The 17402-nt window shown below is 32.9% G+C and overlaps 1 pseudogene; it reads right to left on the bottom strand.

Moving 5' to 3' along the window:
* Positions 1-1016: 1016 nt before the first annotated feature.
* On the bottom strand, positions 1017-14527 carry LOC114754403 (pentatricopeptide repeat-containing protein At1g05670, mitochondrial-like; annotated as a pseudogene).
* Positions 14528-17402: the final 2875 nt, after the last annotated feature.

Raw genomic sequence — 17402 nt, 5'->3', positions numbered from 1 at the left:
TAATTTATGTTATTCCAATTATTTATGTATATTTTCTTAGTTTCTTTCATACTTTATCTTTTTCATTCAGTTCTAATATGACTCCAAAAATTGCTTGATTGCAGAGGCTTTAATTAAGGATAACTTTAAAAATAAGGGTTCTTAAATTATTATTAATAATTTCATTAATGTCAAATAATTTTAATTTCTTGCATAATTTTTATCATACAAGTAAAAAATATATTAACTTAATTGCAAATGGTTCGGCTTCAATTTAATTATTATCCCACTCAGATGAGTTTGATAATCGATCCAGTTTTTACAAAATTGTTATTTTCTAAATGCATGCTCATGTATTGAAAAAACAGTTTTGAGTGCTCCGCTGCCCATAGCATCTAGGATAGGGAAGAAAAAGGAAAATTACAATGAAATCCCATGAAAAGGACATATTCACACAAAAAATCTCATAACTAGATACCTTGTAATGACAAATTTCAGAACAGAAAATAACAAATTTCAAACACCACCTTGTCATTGGCATTTTTTTAATAATTATCTTCTTTCTTTGAAACCTTAGTAATGCTCCCCCCCCCCCCCAAAAATGTTTCATCCACCAAAGCGCTTCCTAAAATACAAATGTCAAAATATAATGCTAAATACTTGATACACTTAACAACAACAATAGTGTCAGACCACAGACAAACAGCACATTGTAGAATAAAAGAATGTGAAACCACCAGATCCTCTTCAACTGGGGTTGGTGTGTTATAAGAAGCTTCTAAATGCAACATTTGTCACAGATGTGCGCACTAACACGAACTCCACTCTCTATAGGATTAGAAACACATGACAGACCAGGATCAACATGCCAACAAAAATGCTTATTTGGAAGATATTGCCTGTCCCATTAACGTGCTACAAAACGAGCAACCCAACAAGAGAATAATAAAGAGATGAAAAGAAGAGAAGGAGGGGTGGTGTTCCTCTGAACACTCGAGCATGTAACCACTAACAACAGCAACATTGACATGGGCCGGTTAAGAAACTGGTCATCTGACAATTTAAAACTCAAATCTTTGTTGGTTACACGCTGCGACTATTCCAGCATCCAGTTGCTTCCATGACAAGCTATCGCATCGGTTGATCACTAAGAGACCAGAAAGAGAACATTCCCAACACAACTGAACTATCTCAAAACTGGCCTTCTGCCTCCACGATCAGCTCCCCTAAAAGCCATTTCAAGTGGCTGTGATGGAGTAAATCCCTGTGCCTCCATTATTCCTCGTATTCTTCGAGCATGCTGCACAAACCCACCCGAAAGGAGACTTCTTATAATTCTCTCAAACTCATCTTGTCTTAATTGATCCTTTCTAGCCTCGAGAACTCCCAGAGCTTGAAGGGCCTTTTTCTCATTTCCTAACCTTGCGTACATATCACAAAGACTCACTTGAATTTTTAAAGGAGGAGCCTCGCCCTGCTGAGCAATTTTCCCCAAAAGTTGTTCGGCCTCATCAACAAGCTGCATCTTTGCGAACCAGTCCACAAGAACAGTGTTAGTGGCAATCCCAGGCTCAAACCCATCCTGCTCTAGCTTCAAAAGAAGATTTAGTGCCTTGTCCAATAAATTTTTCCTCTCATAAGCCGATATCATGCTAGCAGTAACCCTGTCATCAGGCTTAAATCCAACTTTTATCATGTAGTCAAAGCTAGTTCTAGCCATATCAGGGTTGTCTGCACGCTCATATGCCTCAACAAGCAATGTACAGGTCTCCATTGTGGCCTGAAATCCTGCAAATTGCATAGATGTTGAAATTCGTAAAGCTCCATTAACATCTCCAAGATGAGCAAATGATCGGAACAATGCAAGGTATATTTCATAAGAGGGTTTCACTTCTCCTGTCTCCAGTTCCCTCAATAGAATCTCACCCATCTTAGGTTGGCCAGCATTTACATATGACATAATCATCGCATTATATATTTTCATGTCTGGTTGGACACCTTGGCTTCTCAAGCTTTCAAATGCTTCTTTTGCGCGATCAAAATTACCCGCTTTGGCATACATGTGAATCAAAGTATTGGCTATTATAGCATCTGGAAGAAAACCATTTTCACTCATCTTCTTGAGAATCCTCTCAGTATCATCATATTTGCTCTCTTCAGCATAGACACTAATAAGCTTAGAATAATCCCGGATATTTGTTTGGAAAGACTTTTCTGTCAATGCAATTTCTGATACCTACAAGTATAAAATTTGATTAAAATAGCTAAATCCATAGACCAGAGTAACATTGGGTTCATTCCGGGTTAAAATTTGTTCACTTTAAAAATATATCCAAGTAATACATAAAGGTTCTTTTATTTCATAAGCTACATATACAAGTATCTTCCTAGTTTCATCTGCATTAGCAAAATAAAATATTCATGTAATCATAAAGCCTCAGAATTTTGTGGGACACGAATCATCATTTCTATTTAATTGATAATCTACCCAAATTACAGCTGCTCAAATCATTACCCAAGAAAATTAATTGGGAAAAAAAAAAGTTTTTAGTTCCTATAGTTAAGGTCAACTTGGATCAAGGTCCTAGTAGCTTTCTCATTAAGGAATCAGTCTCCAAGTTTTGGTCAACTTAGGTCAAAATCCTATTGTTACAAAACATAACTGCCGCATCAGCAACGTGTCATCTCCAAGGATTGTGACAAAAGTTTATCATAATTTTAAGGATTGATTCCTCAACGAATAAACCATAGGAACCTTAACCCAAGTTGACCACATAAACAGAGGAACCAAAAATTATATTTTCCCAAATAAATTCGTTGTGGTGAGGGATTTATTAATAAACATTCTTAGCACCTCAAGCAGCATAAAATTACATGTGAAATTCTTGGACACTCTAAAGAAGCTTTGTTAACCAGAGATGGAAGGAACAAACAAAACATATCTCCTACCCAAAAAAAAAAAAACAAAGGTGTTGAGTTGTTAGGTGGGAAGCAGGATGGTGAAGAATAGATCTACCACAGTACCACTACCACTACCAGTTTGGACATCAAAGAACAAAGCAATGCACATTCCAATCCCAACCATAAGATTCCACCGGAGTGGCCCTAGTTTTGGGAAGAGCCCCACATAAAAACATGATTTGTGCTAGCTATAGTCATGTTAAAACATGTCTTCCAGATTGAGAAGCCAAATTGGAAAATGGAATATAAAATTGGTGCTAAAGTGATGAAAGTAAGAAAATAAAGACCTTTATAATCTGCAATGTAATACCACAAATCTAGTCAACTAAAAACTGGCGGACAACTGCAATAACACAAAAAAAATAAAAAACAACCTTCTATAACTGATTCCTCCAACATCTTCCTACTACTGTTATATCATTGCTAGTTCAAATTTCTCCATGCTAATGGAAAGAACAAATTGATGCCTATAGTTTGAGATACTCTAATGTTGAAAAAACAACAGAAAATTCCCTCATCAAGCAAAGAGGTCATGTACTTAGAATTGAATATTGCTCTTTCCAAATAATCAGCAGAATCCTCCGGAGAGATTTATACCATACAATCCATTTACCTCACAAAGTTCCATAATCCATAGCTAAAATGATGGGTTACAGTAAAATAATCAGGCTAAACAGCTAATGCAACACTAGAACTATTTGCGTACCTTTAAGTACAATGGAACATTCTTCTCTTTCAATTTGTCAAGTAAGTTAACCCAGTCTATCCTGCTAGGTTGATGAATCTCTACCCACTCAGCTATCAGTGAAGACGGATCATCCATCTCATTTAATGAAATAATTTTATCAGTTATAAGTTTGGCTTTCCCAGATAGAAGTTTTGGCTCAGGAGGCCAAATGAGTTCCTCTGCCTCATGAATTCTGTCAGCAACTTCTGCCCACTTAGGATCAGAGAGATTAAGCCCATATATCTTGTAGTTTATCTTCCCCCGCCTCTTAGGGAGAGTAACAGTCTTAGATGTCTCCCCAACAGCATCAACCTTCATGCTATCTGTTTTCACATTTTCTTCAGCTTGTGCCTCTTTCCTCAGGCGCTCCAAACTCTCATAAAACTCATGTTCCTCCATTTTCTCACATGCCCACTTGAATCTAAGCTCTCTAAGCAAAGTCCCACGAACACCAATTTCACCCGCAAACCTGCACATCTCCTTAACTTCTTCACACTGCAAAAAACCTTTCATCCTTTCCTTCTTCCGTTCCTTATTCATATCATCCAACACAGTATTGCTTACTTCCCAGACAGTCCTCCACAAATCCTCACTAAAATCTTGAGAAGCAGAGGCCGCCGAATTCATTATCGGCTGCAACCCGCCCTTTTCCAACTGTGACACAACCTTGCCAACGATGATCAATAGCATGCCATCAATTGTTTGCTTATCAGAGGCTGGATAAGCTTCAATGAGCTTCTTACGCATTATCCACACAACCGTGATAGAAACTCATTTATTGCTACATTTGCCTCCTCGTCCTCCACCTTTGAAGTAACTTTAGGTCAAATTCCAAATTGTTTGGTCTAGTTAGTGCAGTAGAATGAAGGTGTCTAGAGAAGGACGAAATGGAGTTCAGGCATCTATGTGACACAAAGGTAGTGAAGCCATAGCTGTGATCAAAAGAATGAACTGAAAGAAATGTAGGAAGTGCAGTGGTGGAGCTAGTTTTACAAACATCAAAGTAAAATAATGGTGGAGCTAAGCTGTGCCTAGGTAGTTTTTTGATGGCATGCCTGCAGAGTAAACTCCTCCAAACCATGTCTCAGTGATAAGCTACCAGATGCTTTTAGTCCTGCAGAAAGAGGTGAAAAATACCATTTGACGTGTTCATCAAAGTTATGGCCATCAGCCACACTGTCTTGATGTTGAAAATTTTTAGAAAGAGATGAGAAATGGCTAATCTAAATCTAATCTAAACTCAAATGAGGAAAGGAAAAGTTCAGATATAGCATATAAATCAATAAATCATACCTCAAGAAAGATGCTGGCCACGAGACCTGTGGAGAGTGACTCCAAGAAGACGTCAGTGACAGCTAGAGGGAGAGCAACAGAAGGTGATAATTTGGAGAGTGTTAAACGTGATGGGGTCTAGGTATAGAATCAAAGGTTCAAAGCTACTATGGACTTGTACCCATAAAAAGCCACACCGTCTTGATGTTGAAAAATTCAGAAAGAGATGAGAAATGGCTATATAAATCTAAACTCAAATAAGGAAGGAAAAAAAAATTTTAAATTAAATCAGCAATCTGGATTGTGCAAGAACCACACCAAATAGTGCATTTTGTATTTTATATCCTCCGATACTCGCACAAGTTGATAAGGAAAAAGCTGGCACTTATTGTCTACATGCCCGTGCTCATTCTTTCCTTTGCCCTCATTAGTTTTCATTCCTTTTTTAGCTTTTCGACTCTTGAGGATCAAAGGGGCTGAGCCTAACATTCAAGGGTAGCAAATGAAATGTGGTTTTACTTTAATGTAAGGACAACCGAAACATTATTTACCAGTTGAATGAACAGCTTGCATGTAGCCCCTTGATATCAGCTTGGCTAAACTTACATATTAAACAAGTTGATTCCAAATTATTAGACTCACAAGCTATTGGTGAACAAAATCTGCTCGTTTAGATTTTTCAAAATTCCAAAAATATAATTCATATCCATCATCCTTAAGTTCATTTACAAAAATATGGTGTAGCGTTTTTTTTCCGGAAATAAATTAACAATTACAAAAAAAAATCAATTCGACACACACATTGCCAGATCAAGTTTCAGCAAATCCTCCATCAAATAAGAACAAGAACACCCAAGGCAGGCAAATTTTAAACAAGTTTGAGCGCCATATTAATAACAGATATAAGATAATATGCATAGTCTCAAAAGGCTTGCCTCAACTGATTTACGCTTTCAAGACTTGAGAATTTAGAGACCGATTACAAGAATATCTCAAGAAATGCTCAAGAATACAAACCCCATATAGTGAAACAAATGATTAATAGCCACATAATGACCAATGATACACAGAGTAACATGATCAACAGCTAACTATATAGCATATAAACTAATAAATCATACCTCAAGTGAGACGCCGACGACGAGAGCTACGGAGAGTGACTCCGAGAAGGCGCCGGTGACAGCCAGAGGGCGATTTGCGTCGCGAACGTGCGGGGTTTAGGTATTGGAATCAACGGCTCAAATGGAGTTGTACCAGAAACTAAAAACTAGTATGGACTTTGTGTTTTTGTTTGCTTATGTTCGGGCCTGGAATTGGAATCCGTCCCTTCCAACAAAAAAGTACTCACGTATTCACTGAATTTAATTCAAAAAAAAATCAAGACCGAATTTTATAAGGGAAAATGACACATAAAGAAGTTTGAAAATAGGGAAAAAGACAGAAAAATGCACCTCCAACTCCAAAAGCCCAGAAATGTCCGCCCAATTCCACAAATCCCATTTTGGTACCATGAGACCAAATTGGGATTATTATGTGAAAGGAAAAGACCACATTGCCCTTCATTTTAAATATTATTTTTAAAATATCACAGCCCCTACTGGCCGGCCGGTCACCGGACCTCCGGCAGCGGCGGTCACCGGAGCTCCGGCGACCAGCCGACAATTGGTCACCGGAGCTCCGGCGGTCGGAATTTTTTTTTTTGAAAATTTTTACAACTTTAATATAACGGTTAACAACTTTTGTAATGCTATTCACAACTTCAATATAGCAATTAACAACAGCTTTTCTGGAAAATTCAACAAACTCCGGCGACCGGAAACAATTATTTTGAAAATTTTTACAACTTCAATATAACCGTTAACAACTTTTGTAATGCCATTCACAACTTCAATATAGCAATTAACAACAACTTTTCTGGGAAATTCAACAAACTCCGGCGACCGGAAATAATTTTTTTGAAAATTTTTACAACTTCAGTATAGCGGTTAACAACTTTTGTAACCCTATTAACAACTTCAATATAGCGGTTAACAACAACAAACTCAAGCGACCGGAAACAATTTTTTTGAAAATTTTTACAACTTCAATATAACGGTTAACAACTTTTGTAAGCCTATGAACAACTTCAGTATAGTGGTTAACAACAGGTTTTTGAGTTTGTTAAAGGCATTACTGAAGTTATAAAAAAGCCACTTTTTGAATTTTTCGAAAAACTTGTTGTTAACTACTATATCAAAATTGTTAACCGTTATATTGGAGTTGTAAAAATTTTCAAAAAAACATAATTGTTAACGTTATACTGAAGTTGAAAATTTTTACAACTCCAATATAACGGTTAACAACTTTTATAATGCTATTAACAATTTCAATATAGCAATTAACAACAAGTTTTCTAAGAAATTCAACAAACTCCGGCGACCGGAAATAATTTTTTTGAAAATTTTTACAACTTCAATATAGCGGTTAACAATAGGTTTTTGAGTTTGTTAAAGGCATTACTAAAGTTATAAAAATGTCACTTTTTGAATTTAAAAACTTGTTGTTAACTGCTATATCAAAGTTGTTAACCGTTATATTAGAGTTGTAAAATTTTTCAAAAAAACGTAATTGTGAACGTTATACTAAAGTTGAAAATTTTTCCAACTCCAATATAACCATTAACAACTTTTGTAATGCTATTCACAACTTCAATATAGCAATTAACAACAGCTTTTCTGGGAAATTCAACAAACTCCGGCGACCGGAAACAATTTTTTTGAAAATTTTTACAACTTCAGTATAGCAGTTAACAACTTTTGTAACCCTATTAACAACTTCAGTATAGCGGTTAACAACAGGTTTTTGAGTTTGTTAAAGGCATTACTGAAGTTATAAAAATGTCACTTTTTGAATTTAAAACTTGTTGTTAACTGCTATATCAAAGTTGTTAACCGTTATATTGGAGTTGTAAAAATTTTCAAAAAAACGTAATTGTGAACGTTATACTGAAGTTGAAAATTTTTACAACTCCAATATAACCGTTAACAACTTTTGTAATGCCATTCACAACTTCAATATAGCAATTAACAACAGCTTTTCTGGGAAATTCAACAAACTCCGGCGACCGGAAACAATTTTTTTGAAAATTTTTACAACTTCAGTATAGCGGTTAACAACTTTTGTAACCCTATTAACAACTTCAGTATAGCGGTTAACAACAGGTTTTTCAACCGCTATACTGAAGTTATTAACCGCTATACTGAAGTTGTTAATAGGGTTACAAAAGTTGTTAACCGCTATATTGAAGTTGTAAAAATTTTCAAAAAAATTGTTTCCGGTCACCGGAGTTTGTTGAATTTCCCAAAAAAGCTGTTGTTAATTGCTATATTGAAGTTGTGAATGGCATTACAAAAGTTGTTAACGGTTATATTGAAGTTGTAAAAATTTTCAAAAAAATTGTTTCCGGTTGCCGGAGTTTGTTAAATTTCCCAGAAAAGCTATTGTTAATTGCTATATTGAAGTTGTGAATGGCATTACAAAAGTTGTTAACGGTTATATTGGAGTTGTAAAAATTTTCAAAATAATTGTTTCTAGTCACCGGAGTTTGTTGAATTTTCCAGAAAAGCTGTTGTTAATTGCTATACTGAAGTTGTGAATAGCATTACAAAAGTTGTTAACCGTTATATTGAAGTTGTAAAAATTTTCAAAAAAAAAAATTCCGACCGCCGGAGCTCCGGTGACCAATTGTCGGCTGGTCGCCGGAGCTCCGGTGACCGCCGCTGCCGGAGGTCCGGTGACCGGCCGGCCAGTAGGGGCTGTGATATTTTAAAAATAATATTTAAAATGAAGGGTAATGTGGTCTTTTCCTTTCACATAATAATCCCAATTTGGTCTCATGGTACCAAAATGGGATTTGTGGAATTGGACGGACGTTTCTGGGCTTTTGGAGTTGGATGTGCATTTTTCTGTCTTTTTCCCTTGAAAATATAAAATGCCAATTTAGAAAGCTAAAGAAATGTAATAATAGAGAGGAAAGTCCTTCGCAAATAGAAATTTTGAAATTCAGTAAAATGACAAAAATACCCTTTATCTTTTAAAAAAAAAACCTCAGTCCCTCACCGATGGCCGGCAACCACCACCGGCGACTGGTCCCCGGGCACCAGCGCCGACCATTGGTGAACTTTTTTTGCTACAGTTTTTTTTTTTTTTGCATGGAAGAATATAAGTTCGAAGTGGAGGGAGTGGGATTTGATCCCACAACCCCTTGGCTATTTGGGCCAACCAAAAAAAAAAAGGACCATTAGGCCATCAAAAATTTATTAACCTTATAATACAAATAAAAATATAAGTTGACTCTTTTGCTATGACTCCAATTCGTGATAACAATTTACCTGAGGATGACAAGTCGTAATTGAGAAATAACAAGTCTAAATTTGATATTAACAAAGCAACTTTTCCTGATACATAACAAGAAGTAGCACATACATCAATTAAAAATAACCATAATTTATTTGAAAATGACACTTCTTTACTGGAAAATGATAAGTTTAAACTTGAGATTAATAATATGTCTTTTCCTGATACATAACCAAAAATAGCATGTACATTAATTAAAAATGACCATAATGTATTTGAAAATGACAAGTCTAAACTTGATATTAACAAAGCAACTTTTCTTGATACATAACAAGAAATATCATGTACATTAATTAAAAATGACCATAATTTATTTGGGAATGTATATATTGTACATGATATTTCTTGTTATATATCAGGAAAAGACACATTGTTAATTTCAAGTTTAGACGTGTTATTTTTTAGTAAAGACATGTCATTTTCAAATAAATTATGGTCATTTTTTAAAAACGTGTCATTTTCAAATAAATTATGGTTATTTTTAATTAATGTACATGCTACTTCTTGTTATGTATTAGGAAAAGTTGCTTTGTTAATATCAAATTTAGACTTGTTATTTCTCAATTAACACTTGTCATCTTCAGGTAAATTATTATTACGGGCTGGAGTCACAATAAGAGTCTACTTATATTTTTGTTTATATTATAAGATTAAGAAATTTTTGATAGTCCAATAGCCATCTTTTTTTATTGTTGGCCCAAATGGGCAAAGAGTTGTGGGATCAAATCACACCCTTTCCACTTTGAACTAATATTTTCCCATGCAAAATATATATATATATATATATATATATATACCGTAACAAAAAAAGTTCACCGGTAGCCACCACATCGATGCCCGATTGCCGGCAGCCAGTCGAAGGTAGTGGCTGCCAGCGCCGCCGGCCACCAGTGAGGGGCTGAGGTTTTTTTAAAAAAAAAAAAAGACAAAGGGCATTTTATCATTTCACTGAATTTCAAAATTCCAATTTGGGAAGGACTTGCCTCTCTGTCATTATATTTCCTTAGCTTCCCAAATTGGCATTTCACATTTTCAAACTTCTTTATGTGTTATTTTCCCGTTTTATAAATTTCTAGAAATATTTATTATTTATAAACTATGAGTCTTGTCAAAGTCTCTATCTCTGCAATTTTTTCAATCTTTCTCCTTTTCCTTTTCTTTTTTTTTTACCAGCTTTTTTTTTCCTTTTTCTTTTGCACTTTTATTAGGATCTGTTTGTTATGAGAGAAATGTAAGGGAGGGAGAAATTTTAATAAGCTTGATTTAAAAAAATCTGAAGAAATTGAGTTAAAATTTTTTAATTAAAATTTCTTTCTTTTTTATCTTACATCTTTTTTTAATCAAAATTTCAAAGCCCCACTTCTCCAATCTTGTAAATCAATCTCATTAAAAAAATTTCTTCACTCTAATTCCCTCGTACCAAACTAGTATTTGAAAAACATGCTAAAACCAATCCTTCACGAGCTGCAGGTCTAAACAGGATCACCATACAAAAAAGAACCATTTTACTAAACCCAACCCTTGAGCTTGTGAGCTTAGAAATGTTATCGAAATTAGGTTACAAATACAAACATTATCACCAATTTAGTGCTACTCTGGTCTTATATTTAGGACCGAGAGAGTAATATCTACATATCTAGTAAGACAAATACTAAGTGAAAGACATTAAACATAAACAGAAAATCAATATTAAGCAATATCATTAATGGTTATATACCAACTATATATATACTGCGCACACTCTTACAGGATCAAGTAGGGGATCTTTAATTAACCTTTGATTCAACACTGCAAGGGATATTGTAATTCAAACCACCAAATAACACAAAAGAACTTAAAATTTAATTAACAGACCAAAAATCAAACAGCTACATATGAAATATTGAGATTAATTTACCAAAATGTATCTAATTAGAATCCTTAATACAAATAACGACATTAATATATTTCTCAAATTGGAACACCAGAGAGGCAATAGAAAGAATCTATATAAATATCACAAATGAAATCATAAGATAAATTAAAAAATTTTAAAAATAAATAACAGGCTTAAAGGGGCCCTTTTTAAACTTCGGCCTTATAAGACCAGTCTTTTTAAACTCAACTTCCCTCTAGAGCTCTCAAATTGGAAGCCTCACCCTCGATTTAAACGAGTCAGCTTGATTTTATCATTTCCATACCAAACATAAGATTAGGGTTTAATTTGAGCAACTTTTTATATTTTAATAAGGATCTCAATCTCAACCAAAATAAGACAACTCTTTGTTACCCAAAAAAAAAACAAACAACTCTTTCAGCTCAAGGGAAAAAAAAAAAAAACAACTCTTGTTAACTAATTGCTTTGGAGAATCCATTAACGTAATTGTGTCCGATTTGGTTTAGACTTCTTTTTACCATTTTTGGTTGAGACTACAAATTTTATATAAAGATGTTTCTGAAGTCGAACCGTCGATATAATTCAATGAGAGGTTCAAAAGATTAGTTTAATTTGTCCGTAGTCATGTTAATTTTTGAGTTTTTTGGTTACCACTGTTTAATAATTTGAAGTCTAATCATAATTCATAACATTCAATGATGATTGATTAAGGTATAAAAATATTCAATTATTATATTTTCATTGTAGAATTTGACGGCAAATTAGATACTTAAAATTTTCATTAATTTTTATAAAAAAATAAATATTTCTACTCATATATATATACACCTAGTTTTAGTATTCATCATTGTGATGAGATTTGCACCATTTAAATATAATTCATTTAGTCCAAATTTAAAAAATTTAATTGATGATTTTTAAATAAAAAATCAGTTTTTGAGAAGCTACTACCTCCGGTCCTAATTATAAGACCCAGTTGACTTATTTGAGGAGGTTAAGGAAGTAAGTTAAGTTAGTTATTTGTAATAAATAAGTGTTGTCATTCCTAAAATATCCTTGCTAATTATGTATATTGGCTAGAACTATCATTATTAGAAGGATTATCTTGGAAAAAAATGCATAAATATGAGAGACAAAATGGATTGGGGTCTTATAATTAGGACCAAACAAAAAGTCAAACGGGGTCTTATAATAAGGACCGGAGGTAGTATTAGATAAGAAATTATTTCAATTTTAAATTCTACACATTAAAATAATTTTTTAAGAAAATATAAGTTAAAAAATTACATCTAAACTCTATTCATCCATGATCCAGATTTTGGTGCTCATCAATGAAGAGAACCAAAACTCTATCCAAAGATGTGGGTGTGTGTGCGCGGGAGATAACTTTTTACAATTACTATTATTTTGAGCCTACACAATTACTACTTATGAGATCTTATAATTAGAATCAAAGATAATATTATTTACACTGCAAATTAGTATTTATATTTAAAACTAAAGATGATTTTTTTTTTCAATAGATAGAGACAGGCTCTAATCCGCATTACAACACCCACTCCACTAACAAGCATATAACTATCACTCGGTCAAACAGTCAGTGGTGGAGCTAGTACATTCTTTCCAGAAGCATCACAGTACAAGTGATCAGATCATTTTCCAAACCCCAGGTACAATTTTTTTTTTTTACCAGCAAACCCCAGGTACAGGTGACATTATTTGAACACATAAACAATTGATAACAATACAGGAATAACCATTAATTAAATATCACAAACACATAATATACTAGTGACTTCTAGACTGAGATCATATATGTAAAACATTGTTTTATCTTTCTCAATGTGAAATTTATGTTACGTTTTATTTAAACCACATGCAGTAATCATTTTTATCTTGATATATTAAGAAGGGGAAAATTAGAGGGAAGGATCTAGATCAAATGATATTTATTGGAGAGAATCTTATAAAATGTAATTATTTAAAAAGATCAAAATCCAAAATATATGAATGTATAAATACTAACTTTGGTGTTTAATATAAGAACTAATAAACTAATTTGAATAAATTAAAAAAATTAGCTAAGTGATTGATTTGTAATAAATATGTATTGTCTTTTCTGAAATACCTTTGCTAATCATACCTATTAGCTAGATCTACCATTTGTTGAAATTTAATTTGTGTTAGTATTACGAGGATTACCTTAAAAAAATTGATAAATACAAGAGATAAAATGAATTATGGTCTTATATTTATGATCAAATAGAATGTCAAACTAGTTTTTATATTAAGTAGTAAGTGCCAAAAGTAGTACAAAATTGCCCCCGTTAAATTCCAATATTCTCTCTCATTATATCTCAACTATTTGACAGTTGTGAAGAGAAATGATTTTTTTTAATTTTTTTAATGGAAAAATTAAGGAAAAAAATTAAAACCACACTCTCTCCTGGTCTCCTTCCACCTTCTTCTAGACGATGGCAGGAAAGATCAGGATCTCAAGCAACTACGTTCTATCTCTCTCTCTCTCTCTCTCTCTCATTTTCTTCCATCTTCTTATCTCAATAAAATCTCCATTTCACAAATTAAATGAGGCACTTCAAATCCTCACTAGGGGTGTTTACGGAACGGGACCGGACCTGACCAGGACAGGCCTGTCCTGGTGAACAAGGACGAGACAGGGTTTTTGTCTTGTGTCCCGTCCCGTTCCGGCTCTATCCTGATCCTGTCAAGACTGGGATGTCCGGCTTCCCTTTAAAAAAATACTATAATTTTTTATATGAATTTTTTTTATGTTATAATGCTTACTTTTTATTGGGCTTCTAAAGATAAAAACATTATAAGAAAATATTATGTAGAAAAGTCAATTATATAGCATAAAAAAAGTGTAAAAAAATATTGTTAAAAAAATACCGTAAAAGAAACACTATATGATGACTTTATAAATTATTTTATTGAGGAAGAAGATTTTGTTGAGATAATACTATAACTTAAGAGCTAAAAATCACTCTAAAAATAATAATTACTATTAATAAGTAAATTGAATAATCTAATAATAATTATTAATAAATAATTTTTAAAAGAAAAAAAAGCCCCAGGACGGGACAGGATGGCACGGGGTCCCGTCCCGTTCCGTTTTTGTCCTATCCTAAAATTTTTTTTGTCTCATCCATCCCGTCTTGAACTCAGCCGTAATGAGATGGAATAACTGGTACGAGACAAATTGAACACCCCTAATCCTCACCATCACTTACTTTCACAAGGCCAAGGTCATCAAAAGACGGTGATGGCAAAACAGCATCTCCAAAAGCAGGTAACATGGTATCCAAAATGGCAATCAATATGGCTTTTCCCTAAATACCATACGAGTTTTTCTTCCTCTTTCGTGATTATATCCATGTTTTTTTTTAAAGAAAAAAGTCATCTCTCCATTTGCCTAATTGTTAAATAGTTGAGATTTGATTAGAGGAAAATATATGGGTTTGAGTAGGGGCAATTTAGTATTTGTACAATTATGTTTTGTTTTCTGGTCTCCTAAATAGGTACGTTTTTAAAATCCTTTTTAATAAATATCATTTTATCTAGGTTATTCTCTCTAATTTTCTCTAAAAAATTTTTTAATTATTTTTTGTCATTTTAAAAATTTAATTATCATCATTATCACGGGAAAGTAGATTCTAAAATGCAATGAAAAAAGTGCCGTAAAATACGTTTTTGTCGTATTTTTATGTAAAGTAAATAATTCCCAGTTTTATTTACTATGACAACTAACAGAAGTCATGATCATAATAAAAACATATCAAGACAAACATATTACATCGAATAAATATGTAACAAAGTACTTAGGGATGCATGCATCATTATGATATTTACATGTAAGGTTCTAACTCAAGCATATAAAAATAGATTGTTTGCATATTGTGCAGTGGATACATTAATTGTTTACCATTTACATTGTTTTTTATTGTATGATTTTGATTGGATTTGAGAGGTGAAAGTTGTTTTCTTAAAAAAGTACTCACTCCGTTCCTTATTATAAAAGACATTTGATGCTTATGGCATGTTCCTATATATAAGAGACACTTACAAGTTGTCTCTACTTTTTTGTGTTGATTTACTATTTTACCCATATTTATTATCTCCAACTCACACTCTCTCTCCCTCCCACTTCTCTTTCTTTTAATAATTTAATTGTTCTCTCTCATGCTCTCTCTCCTTATTAATGAGGGCATTTTTGAAAAAAAAATTATACTTTTTACACATTAATTGTTCTTAACTAATTTTAACTGTTTTTTTAATCAACGTACTTCGGTTATTTGTCTCTTATAATAAGGAACGGAGGGAGTAATATCTATGGGCCCATTTTGTAGAGAAAAACATTGGTTAGAACCAAAAAGAATAGACTGAAAAATTTCAAACCCAAAACTATTTGGTAAACACAAATTAAGGAGAATTTTAAACTTTATTAACTCTCATTTAAAATTTAACAACTTTCTAATTTTATTCATCTTTAATATACATTATAGCGTATGTAAACAAAGTCAACACAATAATAAATGAAGGGTAAAATTATAAATCTATACAAAAAATTTCTCTCAGTATCTTATAAATAGGACTAAAAATATTTTCTTTTTCTATCTTATAAATAGGACCACATGAATATATATAACAATGCTATCCAGTGAGTTTGTGCCTTGAATAATGTACAATCATCATGTTCCAATCTTTCAGGACGATTCTGTGGTAACTAGTGGGTTATAACAATCACATTTGTGTGATCGAGAGTTTTGATAGATACCGATCGTGTTTGCAATACTTATATATTTATAATTATTTTGCACTTTCCTATGTTAGATGATGTGTCTTATTGGTATTTGTGATATGTTTTCTCGATTTTGTCTTTCATGCGAAGAGTTTCAATTCAATAACCCATGCATTGCATGGGATGCGGCGTCCAATTTAGATTTAATTTTCAAATTATATTTGATGAAATTTAAATTTTAATATGACAAGGCAAGCAAATTCAAACTTGATGCCAAAAAATTTGAATTTTATTGCATCCAATTTGAATCTACTAAAAAAATTCGAATTTGATATGAACATTCAAATTTTCTTGCATTAAATTTGAATTTGCTCATTTCCTTATTACAACTTAAAACTCAACTATGGATTTATTAATGTAAATTAGAACTTGTATCAAGAAGTTCTAATTTATGCATCATACATTCCAACTTTCACATAAAATTTGAATTTTCTTATCCTTTCTTACACTCTCTATTTGACGTATTAAATAGAACAACTTTCAATTAGATACAATTTTTTCTGTTTAAATTCAAATTAATTTATCATTGAAAAACTATGAGTCTAGTTTTTAATAAAATAAGACCTATTCAAAAATATTTTGTAATTTTAAAATTATGATCAAAATAGTGATCAAGGGTCAGAAATGTTTTTCTCACCAGATTTAAATAATCATATATGTTTCATATAAAAACATTTTTATTGAGGTACATGTTGTTAAAAAGCTTATTGAGTCTAGTTTTTATATATATTGAGTTTCACTTCAAAAATATTTACATATAGGCCATGAACGCAAGGCAAGTTCTAAATTTGATGATTGAGATAAAGGGCTTATAGGTCAAGCTTGGATGATATCTTTCCACTTGTATTTTTTAGAAACAGTAGTTGTATGCTGCTCTTCCTCCTTGCCCATTGGAAGATTTTTTTTTTTTGGCTTTTAATTAAAAAAGATATTTTGCTTATCTATTGAGAATAAAGGGTCAATCTTTACTGCATAAATTTTGTTTGTTTTAAAGGAATGAAACGTTTTGTTTGTCAAAAAGGGGAATAAAAGGGGATGGATGTGAAGATGAAGAAGGGAAAGAAGATGGAAAGAAAGAAAGATGAGGAGAGAGTAAGAAGCAATAGGGGAAGGAAAAGAGAGAGAGAGCAACATCGTATGCTTTGAGGGGCAGACTTGTCTTTTACATTTGCTTGCCTGCGTTGGAAAATGGGTTCCCACTGAAAAGGGTGGGAACTTATTTTCCTTTATGATCTCCTGCCACCGAAGAATTGCTTCCTAGAAAATTGTCCAACCAAATATGTCAAATCTATCGAAAATCTTGACTTTCTTTTTTCAAAGCTAAATTTTCAGCATACCAACACAAGTTCTACGGATTTACAAGCTTCTCGTGC

The sequence above is a fragment of the Neltuma alba genome, unplaced genomic scaffold, assembly GCF_004799145.2.
Source record: "Neltuma alba isolate B1F8T4 unplaced genomic scaffold, ASM479914v2 tig00010134_pilon, whole genome shotgun sequence".
Lineage (NCBI taxonomy): Eukaryota > Viridiplantae > Streptophyta > Magnoliopsida > Fabales > Fabaceae > Neltuma > Neltuma alba.
This window is presented reverse-complemented; position numbering and strand designations above follow the sequence as displayed.